Source organism: Megascapheus bottae, chromosome 6, assembly GCF_031878675.1.
Source record: "Megascapheus bottae isolate mThoBot1 chromosome 6, mThoBot2.hap1, whole genome shotgun sequence".
Lineage (NCBI taxonomy): Eukaryota > Metazoa > Chordata > Mammalia > Rodentia > Geomyidae > Megascapheus > Megascapheus bottae.
This window is the reverse complement of record NC_143514.1, coordinates 4,107,507-4,121,825: the sequence shown is the minus strand read 5'-3', so window position 1 is coordinate 4,121,825 and position 14,319 is coordinate 4,107,507. Positions and strand designations below refer to the sequence as shown.

Here is a 14,319-nt window from a genome sequence, read left to right as displayed (position 1 = left end):
GCTAGAGGCCCCACAAGCTTGCAGACTGCGGGGCTCTACAGAAATGTGTTCTGACAGGAAGGCGCACCTTCCTCAGAAAAGAGTCCCTGGGCCTTAATCCCATCTAGCCATCCCACCTACCAGGCTGGGACATGGGTTTTAGACGCACAGATCCAAAGCCTCCATTATTGATGAGATGAGATAGCTGGATGGCTGAAGATGGGGTCCTTACAGTGTTTCACTTGATAATATAGCAATAGCCGGCCTTCGTTTTCAGGCATGAATTAAGTGCCGTGTGGCTTTTTTAATAGAGATAATACAGGGAAGCATGATGGAATAGGGTTGGAACTTGGTTTTATGTGAGCTGGAAACCCTAGCTCTACCCCCTTACTAGTTGGGGAACTTGAACAGGCAACTTGTGAGTCTTAGCTTTCTCATCTGGTTGATAGGGAGAGTGTCTGCTTAGTAATACTGCCAGGAGAATCAAGAAATAAAGCTCTGCAGTGGACTGCCTCTGTAGCCCTCATCCCTGTGGTAATTATGACATCATGGTGTTGCTTTGCATAGCTTCTAGGTTCTGTCAGCTGATCTGCCCATGAGCTGTTATTGCTGGGATGAATGGGAGAGGGAGGGAAGTTGAATGCTTACATGAGACAGCTTCCTCCCTCCCTATCAGAGAAACACTCGGATCCAAAACAGATTCTCAGAAAATGCCTCTGTGAAAATGTTGGGAAGAAATTTCCAGATGGGCACAAGGTTTCTTTGTTCCTCTTGAAGTTGAAAGAATCCACAAAAAGGTCCAGCAGGAATGGAAATCACTTGAACTTCTTAGAATTTCCTAAAGGGAGCCCAGCAGAGCAGCCCCCATAGAAACCCTCATTTCTGATGAGATTACACAGCACCCTAGAAATAAATCCCACCCCATTAGGGTTTCCCCAAAATCCTATGAATATGCCTTGCTTTTTAGTTCCTGAAGTCAACTACAGACAGAGTTGAGTACTCAGAATGACCGATTCTCATTTTCCTTTTCAATTTTCTTTTTGTGTCCTACTTACAAGTAGAATCGGACACACCGTGTCCACTTGTTTCCTACATAGCCTATGAACAGAATGACAAATGGGGGCTAGCATTCTGAATGTACAGCTAGCACCCACCTTGGTCCCCTTGGGTGACTGGCTGGAAAGTGGCAAAGAAAGAAGAATGGCGGTAAAAATGAAATCAATGTCTGATCAGTTCTCCAGGCAACTCTATATGAGGATTCATAACACTGGTAAGAATAAAGAGAAAAGCTACTTATCCATGTTCTATAAGAAACCATGAGCATTTCTTTTCTATTTTTGTTGTTGTTAGTGGTGGTGGTTGTGGAACTTGAACGCTGGGCCTGGGTGTTGTCCCTGAGCTCTTCAGCTTAAGGCTACCACCCTACCCCTAGAGCCACAACTCCACTTCTGGTTTTCTAGTGGTTAATTGGAGATAAGAGTCTTGTGGACTTTAGTGCCCGGGGTGGCTTTGAACCTTGATCCTCAGATCTCAGCCTCCTGAGTAGCTAGGCTGATAGGCACGAGCCATCACACCTGGCTAACAATGAGCATTATCATTCTATCCCAGATTTTGTGGTTACTAGATTTTCACTGTGCATGAAAAAAAGTAGTAGCCTATTTCAAAAGATCTAAATCCTGAACATTGAATCTAAATGTCATCAAATCCCTTGAAAATAACTACCTATTTCAGAGTACTCTACAACTTTGGCAGATACTAAGAGTAGCAGCTAAATCCTTTCTGGGACTTCCCCATTATCCTTCCCATCATGAAACTTGGAATAGTGGCAAGAGCTTTCCAGTTTCATTGGTTTGTTTTCACCTCAATCCCTGCCCACAGGCATGGAAGATCTTACCCCAATTCCACATGCCATCTTGTGCCAGTCTTCAAGGTTTCCGCATGCCTCCATTGGTAGCTGCAAAAACCTTGAAGCCATTCAATATTAACCACCCCATGGTTTCATTTTTTCCCCTTTAATATCCAATCATGACAGAAATAAGAAAAGTTGGTAATGAAGAATCATCTTGAAGAAGGTCCAATTTTCTTCAAAAGTCTGACCCTTTCCTGATTTCTGTTACATTTAAGATTTCCTGGACATCGGCATTAATGTGCTAATAAAATGGAAACCATTTGAGCCAGGCTTCAGTGGCTCTTGCCTGTAATCCTAGCTACTCAGGAGGCTGAGATCTGAGGATCACAGTTCAGAGCCAGCCCAGGCACTAAAATCCATGAGACTCATCTCCAATTAACCACTAGAAAAATGGAAGTGGCTCTGTGGCTCAAAGTGGCAGAGCATTAGCCTTGAGCTGAAGTGCTCAGGGACAGTACCCAGACCCAGAATCCAAGTCTCACAACAACAACAACAACAAAAACCCATCATTCCTAAAATAGGGATAAGCATAATAGACACACCATAGAAATGTTGCGTGGAATAAATTAGTATAAAGCTCTTGGAGTTGTCCTTAGCATGTAGTAAGTCTTCAATTAATGTTTTCTATCATCTTTATTATTTTTTTTTGCCAGTCCTGGGTTTGGGCTCAGGGCCTGAGCACTGTCCTTGGACTTTCTCAAGGCTTAGCACTCTACCACTTGAGCCTCACCACCACTTCCAGCTTTTTTCTACGTATGTGGTACCGAGGAATCGAACCTGGGTCTTCGTGCATGCTAGGCAAGCACTCTACCACTAGGCCAAACTCCCGGCCCATCTTTATTATTTTATGAGGCTCTTTTTTGGTTCTTGTTTGACAGGTCACTTATTTTTATTTGGTGGTATTTTTTGTGTGTGGAAATCTACAGCCACTTACTGTTACTCTATTTATTCTACACCCTAGTTATTCTAACAGTTGGATTCTCTAAAGTTATTCTAAAATGCTCCCCTTTCTCCCTCTGACCTTTACATTCATACACACAGAATATGCCAGACCAGCGAGAATGAATTTGCACTTGCTAGGGTTTTAGCTAATACATTTAGTAAACTCAGTTAAATAAAGTGCTGCGAATAAAAGCTTCCAATTAACCAGTGTCCCAGTTTAACATTTTACATGGAGGAGCAGGGGGAAAAGAGAGCTTAATCCAATAGAATGACGCAGGACCTGGAGCAAGCCAGAAGCAAGGAAGCCAGAAATTGAAGAGGGTTCAATCAAAGCTGAACATGGGTGAAAGATAAACACAGAGCTACAAAGCAGAATGAGGCTGAAGTTCAAAGTGAATAATCCTGAGACACAGCTATGTGGACAATTACGTTAGTATTACCTGGGCAGTTCAGATGCTCTGTGTTTTGTCTTTGCCCTAAGCTTTGGAAAACTTAAGTTATTTTTTGTTTCTTTAACAGCAACCCAAAGAATCCAAGATTTGTTTAAAAAAAAAAAGAAAAGAAAAGAAAAAGGAAAAGAAAAGAAAGAGAGCAGGAAGGGAAGAAAATTCATTGTTCTAGTATACATCCTGAGTTGAGTACTGGTTCCTAATATGTTATATTTTCTATACATATGCTTCACTAGATAAATAAAATTCATTTTCACAATGGTGACATTGAAGCACAACAAGTGTCTTTAGGAAATGAAGATTGAAATGAACCATGTCATAAAAATTTAAATGTGTTCACTGTACTCTGAGAAGGCATGATAAGGCCGAAAATGTTTTAGACATAAAAGCTGAAAAATGAGAAAGTTCACTAAGTCTAAAAAAAGAAAAATTTCACTTCTTGAAATAGAAATGGCAAAAAAAGGGGGGGGGGAGCCTATCTCACATAGCAACTGTGATGTATTGGCAAAAGCTACCACCTTGAGAAAGAGTCTGGATTCTATTTGAACAGGAATGAGTGCCTGAAACACTCAGGTATACTGATGTTGACAGCTGGTTTGGTGGAATTCGTTTTCTGTTTTCACTATTCTGGATTGAAGGCATCACGTTCTTTAGGAATTCCTGTGAAAAAATAATGGATACTAAGATGTTGAAATGGTTTTATTTTTTTTCCTGAGGTGGGCAGGGCTTAGGGAAAGAGGAACAGAGAAGTGAAGAGGGGAAGCATAGACAGATACAGTCACGATATACAGTGTACTTAGGTGAAAACAGAACCCCGCAACTTGGGAGATGGTAAGGTTGGGATAGACGGAAAGGGAAAATGATAGAAGGGGTTCAAGATTCATTACACACATGCATCAACTTATTGACCAAAAAAAAGAATTCTAGTTAAAATTCTAATTGATACATATACATAAGCATATATCACCATTAATGTTTTACTATGTGCTATTAGAAGAGCCACAATGTTTTCAATGAAAAGTAAAGTTTCAGAAAACTCCTTTTAAAAAAAAAGTTGAAGGCCGGGAGTTTGGCCTAGTGGTTAAAGTGCTTGCCTAGCATGCATGAAGACCTGGGTTCGATTCCTCAGTACCACATACATAGAAAAAATGCTGGAAGTGGTGCTGAGGCTCTAGTGGTAGAGCTCTGGCCTTGAGAAAGTCCAAGGACAGTGCTCAGGCCCTGAGCTCAAGCCCAGGACTGGCAAAAAAAATAATAAATAAAAATTTAAAAAGTTGAATTATTGCTATTTTTTAGTAGTTGCACAAAAGGGTTTTGATTCAAGCTGTCAGTATATGAGTGTAAATGCATCTTGGTCAATGTTACCCCTTTACCTTCTTAAAATGGCACTGCATTTCCAGTTGCCATGGTAATTTAAAAAAAAAAAAACCTTGCTCTTGATTTCACTCAATTTTAAACACCATCTCGGCCCTCGTGAGCACTAAGATGTTTGCAAGGTCACAACTAACCACACTCACCACACACACATCTCCACATCGGCAACTACCAGTCCCAGTTACCTGACCCAGCTTCGCATTTCCAATGATCTATTCAAGGAAGCGTTTACAACTTAGCCACTTTCTACTTTAGTTAATGAATGTCCTCAAATTTTAAACAGTGAGATCCCCAATTATTCTGAACGTCCTCGTGGGCATCTAGTTCTACATCTCAGACATAAATCATTTTACCATTTAGATTAATGGCCCTTAGCTTTTTGACCTTCTGTGCATGTTTAAGTGTCTTTTTAGTCTTGTTTCTCCTTAATTAGGAAAAGAAACCATGTATTTTAAGAATGTCACTGTTTAAAACAATGTGAATTTTGCATAACACATTTGCCTCGAAGCATATGCAGTGAACTTATTTTTATAAATCAAAACAAATATGAATTTTAAAACCAGCCAGTAGGTCCTATAGCCAAAATTAGGTTGCTCTTGACTCTATTGGTATTAAAAAATTTAAACTCCTTTGTTGAAGATTGTTCTCTACAACAATATATACTTTTCATCAATCTCTTTATTTCTAGGAAGTTTAAAAGGAGAAAAGACAAAAATTTGTAGAATAGTACCAAATTAGCAATTAAGGTCTATAATGTAAGACCTAAACTGCAATGCTCCATTCCAGAAGATTAAATATTAAGCCTCTGGAACACTTTATTCTATTCTATGCAACAGAAAGGGCAGCAAAGGGAAAATAAAATGCAAAACTTCCACATTAGTTGCTGAGTTGGTGTTGCTTACAGTTTTCTTCTTTACTCTCAATCCTGTTACAAATAATGCAAACCTGTTTTTATTAATTTACATTAAGTTCATTTAACACTGATGAAACAGACCAGAAATGTATAATGAGGAACATTTAACAAGCTCCCGCATTAGGGCTAATCATGCTCTGTTTACGAGAGCTTATCTCCTTGGAAGAAAAAAAGGACCCTAGTAGAAAGCCTCATCCTTATTTAACAAGTAAAAAGAAGAGAGTCACTAGCTACTGATAACAAAGAAATGAACAAGCTTAATAATCTCCAATTTGGTTTTCCACTCCAGTTAATGATGGAGGCAATTCGAGTTCTGTGGCCACAAGTACTGAAAATTTAATTAAAAGTCAGAAAGCCACTGCAATGAAGACTCAGCAGAAAGCCATTTATTTTTAAAAATCTAATATATTCTTCATGACTAAAGGCTAAAGCGCATGCTGACTTACACATTTAGCTGTAACTGATTTAAGCTACTTGATGATTTTTTTCTTCCCCCCTCCCTTTTTTTCCTTTGGGCTCATGGGGTGGTGTACAATTTGCAATGGAGTAAATTGGTAGAATTTAATTTGGTGGGCTTTTTTTTAAAACTCTGTAAGAAAGAATCCTCATTAAAGCGACACGATCAGCTGTCTACATTTTTCCCCCCATCGTTAACTAGACTAACTGCAGGTAAAAGAGATACAATTATGGATTTATATAAAACCTATTGTCAAGTTATAGCTGAAAGACTGGTGAGTTCCCCTCCTGTTAAATAGGTTATCCCCCCACTCTTAACCTTTCTTTGTTTTAATGAGGATTCAGTTTGTCACTGTCTTGAGGCATCTACTGGCAGCAGAGTTTCTCAGGTAATCATAAGGAATAAAAGATAGGAATGGAGGGGGGAAATGCTTGGCTAAGTTTCAACTTGGCTGGAACTGGGTATCTGAAATTCTTTGCCAGTAGGCACTGTCCTGCCATTCTGGAGAGGATACCAAGGAATGTTCCAGAAAGACTTGAGAAGAAGAGGGCTTGACAGAAATACCCCTGGATGTGATGGATCTGTTGCTATGCACTGGAACCATGGCGCTGGTTATGAAGTCACTGTCCCCACAGGCCAGGGGGGACACTTTGCCTATGTCACCATCCCTTGCTCCTCTCCCAGCAGTGTGGAAACAGCTGCCATGTTAGCTGCCAATACGACAACCACTCCGAATCCTCAGAGCAAAGCTTCAGAAAACAACACCTCCCGTCGCCCCAACAGAGGTGACTGAACCTCTTAATTCACCACCCCCAGTTTAGCACATGGCTGAGGTGACTGTTAAAACCATCACTGCATGGAGCTAAACTTCACTCTGTGAAGATCAGCCACTTCCTACAAGGCATTCCTACTTCATTTTCTTCTTCTTCTCTCCTCTCCAGTCTAGATTAAACAGAGAATGTGTTCTTGCATTCACTAATGGTAATTCCCAGCCCTGCTTAAATCCGGGTTGCTTCCCACATTGTCATCACATTTTAGCTCAGATGCTTTCTGCAAGAGAAGGGGAGAAAGGACTTTTCCTGGAGGGGTGCCATAAATCCCCACTCTCAGCCTTTGTTTTGTAAGAGCATCATAACATCTGCTAGTTCTTTTTCTTGGTCAGTGACACCAGATGCATGATTATAAGCAGCTGTGAAGGGCAAGCTCAAGCCGACCCATGTGCCCTTTCTACCTCCTTCTGCCTTCACCTTGCTGCATCTCCACTTTACTCCTTACTTTCCCCCGACATGAGATCTGACACCCAGGTTTTGTGTCATATTTCTCATACTCAGAGACATCTACACGGCCTCCATGAAAGAGCCTAGGCCAAACCAAACAGCTGGGTCCTGCAAGGCTGCCACAGGCCAAGGAGATGTTGTCCAATCTTTTTGCAAACAAAATGAAACTTTTGATAATTCAGGTCCAAATCCACTATAAATGGAAATGATCAGAAGCCAAAAATGTACCAAATAACGACCTACAAATGTCATCCTTAGCCACACACACACACACACACACACACACATACAATGTTGCAGTCAATCATTTCCCTGTGATCGAGGGCCTTGACTTAGAAGGTCCTCATCACCAAAGACTGACAGGCTGGTATTGCTAGATCAGGAAAAGATCTGAATTCAAGATTCAAAGTACAGGTTCTATTAAATACATTTCATTCGCATCATCTACAAGTTGCAAATAAAATCCTCAGTCTAGGACCCACCTGTATTTATAAATGAGAAGTTTTTCAATGAGGGACCCTAGAAGCTTTTACTATTTATTTATTGTTTGAGTGTGTGTGTGTGTGTATGTGCATGCACACACTTGTGCATGTATATGTGCCCATCCTGGGGCTTGAACTGAGGGCCTGGGCACAGTCCCTGAGGTGTTTTGGGTTTTGTTGGGGGGTTCAAAGCTCGTGCTCTACTTGAGCCACAGTGCACTTTTGTCTTCTTGGTAGTTTATTGGAGCTAAAGGTCTCATAGACTTTTCCTGTTCAGGCTGGCTTCGAACCACAATCCTCAGATTTTAGCCTCCTGAGTAGCTAGAATGACAGGTGTAAGCCACCAGCACCTAGCCCATTACCAGAATTTTAACTCCCCTTTTCCTCCAATTACTGGGTTTTATTTCAATGCTTCGAATGCTTTGTTCCATTCTCTCTAGTTACTGTACTTCCTGACTCCTACTGCCCTGCTTCTGTCTCATTTTTGAAATGATAGAATCGAACCTTGTGGAGCTATATATGACATTTACTCTTGCTTTTCATGGCCAGAGGAGGACATAATCTAATCATCAATTCCCAGGAAGAATTCTGTCCTACAACCCGACTCTCTATCGCAATAAGAGCTAGGATGGCCTTGTCACAAGATGGACTTGGCGATCTTTTCCCAACAGCTTTTCCCTTCCCTGGAGGGCTTTGTCCTCGGTTGATCTTCTGCCTCGTTCACTTTGAACTGACCCTGCCAGCCACATCCATGCATGTAGCATACTGCATCTGGCACCCAAAGAGATCCAATGTGCCCTTTAGATAGCCCACACTGGCTGCAGAACATCCATGAAAATAGCAAGACAGAAGTCACTGAAAGGTAAGGGAAACTTTAGAAGTCAGGGGGGCAGCAGTCCGTGTTGCTAGAGGATCAACACTTGCTTGGAAATATGGCTTCTTTTTTCTAACAGCTGCACCCTATAGCACTTCTCACTTCTTTTTCTGCAAAGAGGTGATTTGGGTTGTTGTTGTTGTGCTGTATTGGATCTTGAACTCAGAACTGTGCATCAGCTTTTTCACTTAAGCCTGGCACTCTATCACTCGAACCAGAACTCCACTTCTGGAATTTTGGTGGTTCATTGGAGAGAAGCATCTTATGTTCTTTAATGCCCAGGCTGGATTCAAACCCTAATTCTCCAATCTCATCCGCTTTTGTTTTGTTTTATTTGTTTTTTTGTTTTTTTGTTTTTTTTTTTTTACCAGTCCTGGGCTTGAGCTCAGGGCCTGAGTCCTTGGGCTTTCTCAAGGCTAGCGCTCTACCACTTGAGCCTCAGCACCACTTCTGGCTTTTTTTTTTCCTATGTATGTGGTACCGAGGAATTGAACCCGGGTCTTCGTGCATGCTAAGCAAGCACTCTACCACTAGGCCAAACTCCCGGCCCAGATCTCATCCTCTTGAGTACCAAGGTGTAGGGGTGTGAGTCACAAACAACAATATAGGTGTTTGTTTTATGTTAGTTTCATATCTTGGTAAAAGTTTGGTACTTTCTACTGCGAAAAGACAGTTCTGTCATGCTTCCAACTTCCCCCAAATAACCAAGTATTTCCTTTGACAGATTAGAAACCATGCATTCCCAATACTTCGCTGTAGTATGAAATCTAAATGGAAATTCATGGACAATAATTCACCTGAGGTGAATGAATATTTCAACTAGTATTTGAGTCAGAGATAGGGAAAAGAGAGGACAGACTCAAGAACTGTTTTCAAGCGATAAGTCAGTAAAGGCTTGTGATTTATTATAAGTGGTAAGCTTCCAGCTTGACATCTAAATTAATACTGCTAACACCAAACTCAACAAATGACAAAGGTCACAAAAGAGAGGAAAACTAAGGGAGGATCTGGGCATAATATAACTTGAGGTACTTATGAAAAAACTAGATAAAAATGCCCAGCATATGTAATCAGAAAGAATGACATCGCCCCATTTGTAAGGAAATGGAAAGACTTAGAAAAAAATCATATTAAGTGAAGTAAGCCAGACTCAAAGGAACATAGGCTCAATGGCTTCCCTCATTTGTCCTAATCAATAGAAACCTTGGACTGTCCTAGCAGAGATTTACAATAGAACAAAACATAGATTCATAAGGCCATATAGAATGACGCTAAATGAAAGGACCTCCAGGATATAGAAACAAAAGCCATATAATGAGTGATTGTTGTTCTTAATGTACTATGTTATCTCTCATCTCTTTTGCTGTCCCTTGGTTATCTCATATTGTTACAGTATTTCTCCTGGTTATCTGATATATTGTATATATGCGTATTTGGTTATTTGAAGTCGGATAGAGAAGGGAGGAAAACAAGGTGAGGGGCTGGGGTGGGGAGAGGGAAATGGGGACCAAGACACGAGAAAGGGTATCAATGTATGTGAAGTAAAGCACTATCTATCAGGAGTATATAATGTAACCCTTCTATTAATTACAATAAAAATATATGAAAAAAGAAATGCCCAGCATAGGTTAAATATGGAGACATATGGAGACCAAAGTGAGCTACGCTGGGAGCATAGGTTTGTTTGCCAACCTATAAAGGGTAGTGATTTTTAATTACTAAATATGTAAATCTCCTAGATGAATTATGTAGAAATAAGAGCAGTGGCTACAGCACAAGCATTGAGAACACTTCAGAGACAGGATCAAAGAAAGAGGAGCCCAGTGAGGACTTTTAGAAAAGGTTTCTGGGCAAAGGTTTCATGAGTATGCCTGCAATTCCAACACTCAGAAGACTGGAAGATTACGAGCTGGAGGCCAGCCTTGACTGCAGAGAGCCTCTGTGACAGCCTTGGTTACATAGTGCACAAGAAGGAAGGAGGGAAGGAAGGGAAGAAGGAAGGAAGGAAGGAAGGAAGGAAGGAAGGAAGGAAGGAAGGAAGGGAGGGAGGGAGGGAGGGAGGGAGGGAGGGAGGGAGGGAGGGAGGGAGGGAGGGAAAGGAAAAAGGAATGAGGGAGGGAGTGAAAAGAGAGACAAGAAGAGGAGGGAGGAAGAACTAGCCTCAAAAAATAAAATATATCTAGCTAAGTAGGTGAGAGACTTGTCTGATGAAAATTTATAAAACCTTAAAGAAAGAAAGAAACCAGTTTTGCTCTTATTGTTGTTTTTATTCAAGATGGTTTTAAATATTGAGGACCTTTTGTTGCTACCAATAAAGTTTAGGATTAGCCAAGTTATGGGACAAGTTCAGCAACTGATGATCATAAAAATTTACTACGTAGATCCAATGAAGTATCTAGAAGAATATTATTCATCCATAAAAATGAATTAAACTAGGGCCAGGAGTTTGGCCTAGTGGTTAAAGTGCTTGCCTAGCATGCACAAAGACCCGGGTTCGATTCCTTGGAACCACGTATATACAAAAAAGCCAGAAGTGGTGCTGAGGCTCAAGTGGTAGAGCTCTAGCCTTGAGAAAGTCCAAGAACAGCGCTCAGGCCCTGAACTCAAGCCCAGGACTGGCAAAAAAAAAATGAATTAAACTAGTCCATTGTTAGAAAACTAGATAGAACTGAAGATCACTGTGTTAAGAATAATACACCAGCATTAGTAATAAGCCTGCACCAGTAAAAACAAATACAATGTTTTTGGTCCACTTATTCAGAATCTAAACCTAAAACAAAACAAAACAGTGACATGACTGTAAAAGGAGAGATATTTAGGGGTGGGACCAGAGGAAAGGAAGGAGAAAGGAGATGGTCCCAGACAGGAGGGAGAATGAATATTCTAGAAAGATATAATGTCCATGAAACTCATCAAAAACTGTTCCAAGGACAGTTAAGAAAATAATTTTAGATGGAGTGAACTTGATGAAAATTAATACAGATCCCCTTTCATACAAGTAACTTATATTGCTTTTTTTTTCCCACTGACATAGTGTTAGACCTGTGTCTATGGTTGGAATTTTCTAGAGTATGCCCTCAAGTGAGAAAAGGAAAATAAAGACGAATGTGCATGCAGGATTCTATTTTGACACCATTTTTTAAGTGAAGTAGAACATATTTTTCTAAACAAATGCACAAGCTGTGGTCTGTACAAGACCCAGGGCAGATGGCAGAGGCTGAATCGTGCAAGAAACTGAGATGAGAAAAACAGAAGGGGCAACAACATAGTCTTCTCTTCCATGGCCTTTTGTTGTCTCATTTTGTAAAGAGTGCTCTGTAATTTAGAAAATATCACATAACAAAGGCTTTAAACCTCAGAAGTTGGTGCTGGGAATTGAAATTCTAGTTCAACAGCAGCAGGTAACACCTCTCTAGAGAGAGTATCTCTTCTGACTTGCCCCTAAGCCAGGGGCTGAACTATTTTTGGAAATCACCATCCCTGCCTCCTTTGACACCTGCTCTGTTCCTGACTCTTTCATCTTCCAAGATTTTCAAACACAGCTTCTTTCATGTAACAATTCTTACACACCTTTGTCATCTTAAATATTCATCCCTGTAAGGGTTCTTCCACTTGTGTGGAGAAGGCCTCTATTATTCTGGGACGAATACAACAAGTACTTGTATAATGAAATTAACTTTTGTTCTAGTGATCGTATGTACATCATCATTGTAGACAAAATGTCCTCATCGCCTGTGTGATGGGTTATTTCTTTACCCTGTAATCTAGGTTATAGAAATGTAAAAGCTGAAAGTCTTGGCCCATCTGTACTGATGAAATTACAGACTATCCTTCTGTGACTTCCAGGATGGGACTTTCCAGGGAAAACACTATGGAATCAGGTAAAGAATATGGTCAGGCGACATGGCAACCTGTTTGGCTGGAGAGCAAAAGCCAGATTAGCAAATGATGGAAACCACTTGGCAGAGACAAACCTGTAAGCTGCCAAAATGCACCACCCATTTCTTCCTTGCAATAATGGACATCATTTTTCTAATTGTTCTACTTAAAAAAAACTTTTAGATATCATACAGAACTCCAAAAACTGACCAGGACTTACTACGCCCTGTTATACCACAATAAGGACTTTCTACAGTAACTATCACACCATGGCCAAGAACATTTTGATGTTTTGCTTCTGTTCCAACTCAGATTGAGACACTATGGAGACCAGGCTACAGTGGCCACTAGTTTAGTGTTGAAAAGATAAAATAAAATACATTGTAGTTGTTATGGTTTCCTGATATGCACCCGACTGGGTTACAAAGTCAGGAGGAAGAAGCATAATTTGATGTATGCGCATTACTAAAAATGAGTTTCTCAAGCAAATTTCCTTCTATTAAAAAACATGGTTCATCCTTTTATTCCACAGGAAATGAAGAACTTTGCCTCTACCACCTGAACCACCCTCCATGGAGAAGTGAATGGAAAGCAAAGGATAAGACTCCTTAGAATATTGTTTGGTGATTGTCAGGACAGACCAGTACAGTGGAAACACAATGAGCTGAGTCATATGACTGAGGGTTCAGGTTTCCTTGGCAGGTTCAAGGCTGTTCAGCTCCCTGGAATGTCTTACATAAATAGTCTGCAAGCACTCAGCAAAGCAGCCATCTTTTTTTGATGTGTGCCCCAACACTCTAGAACATTTTTCCCTTCTGAATACTGTATGCAGGACAACTTTCTGTTAGGGTCACCCACCTGAACCGAAGAGTTTAGGTTCTAGGAATTGACATCACACTCCTAATTCTTTTCTCCGCTTGCTTTAATCGTGCAGAAGTAAATGCAACATAAGCAATGTAAAAAAAAATCAAGTCTTGCTAGTTAAATATAAGAACACGGAGCAAAATATCTGAGAAAGGTTACACCTCTTTAAAGATGCAAATTGATAATGGAGCTCAAATATCAAAACAACAGAGCGCTGTTAATTTTTAAAAAGGTGCAAATTGCTAATCTTACTTAAGGCTTTTTTTTAAATTGCTTATTAAGAGTCTTAGCACACACACAAAAAAAAATTAAAATAAACTCTTAAAAATGAGGGCAGGAGAGAGGGCTCCACATGAGTCCAGCTTCATTTTTGTTCTTGCTGGTATAACAGAAATTGCTCAAGTTTGGAGACTTTGTATTCTTTACCCCAAGGTCAATCTAGAAGTCTTGACATTTCATCAGTCTCTATTGGCACAAAAGTGCTGAACAACCACTTAAGGGAGATTTCACAGACACCATAGGCATAGCTCACAGGTTCGGGGTTCGATTCATCCTGGAGGGCCTTGATTAGTCTTGTCTGGCTTGCTGATGCTCCCAGACTTAGCACTGAATTGACCTGGAGGCTCTGCTGGTTTCAGCTGAGCATGCTCACATGTTTGGAATCCATGGGTGGTGGATGGCTGTGACTAGACAACTGGGCACAAGTCCATAGACTTGGGATTCAGTAGGATCACCCAACAGCTGAGGCCAGACCATATATATATAAGTATATGTATAATATATTATATATAAGTAATATATATAATATATTACATATAATATATACATATATAATATAATATATGTTATACACATATAATATATATTATATATATAATATCATATCATATTGTATATGTATATATGTGTATATAACATAT

At 40.2% G+C, this 14,319-nt stretch overlaps 1 long non-coding RNA gene across 1 annotated transcript; it reads left to right on the top strand.

Annotated features, from left to right (window-relative positions):
- Nucleotides 1-6,692: 6,692 nt before the first annotated feature.
- Nucleotides 6,693-13,220, top strand: LOC150061229 (uncharacterized). The gene is made up of 3 exons (XR_016535802.1): nt 6,693-6,924; nt 8,332-8,644; nt 13,068-13,220. It is a non-coding gene; the product is annotated as an uncharacterized LOC150061229 (long non-coding RNA).
- Nucleotides 13,221-14,319: the final 1,099 nt, after the last annotated feature.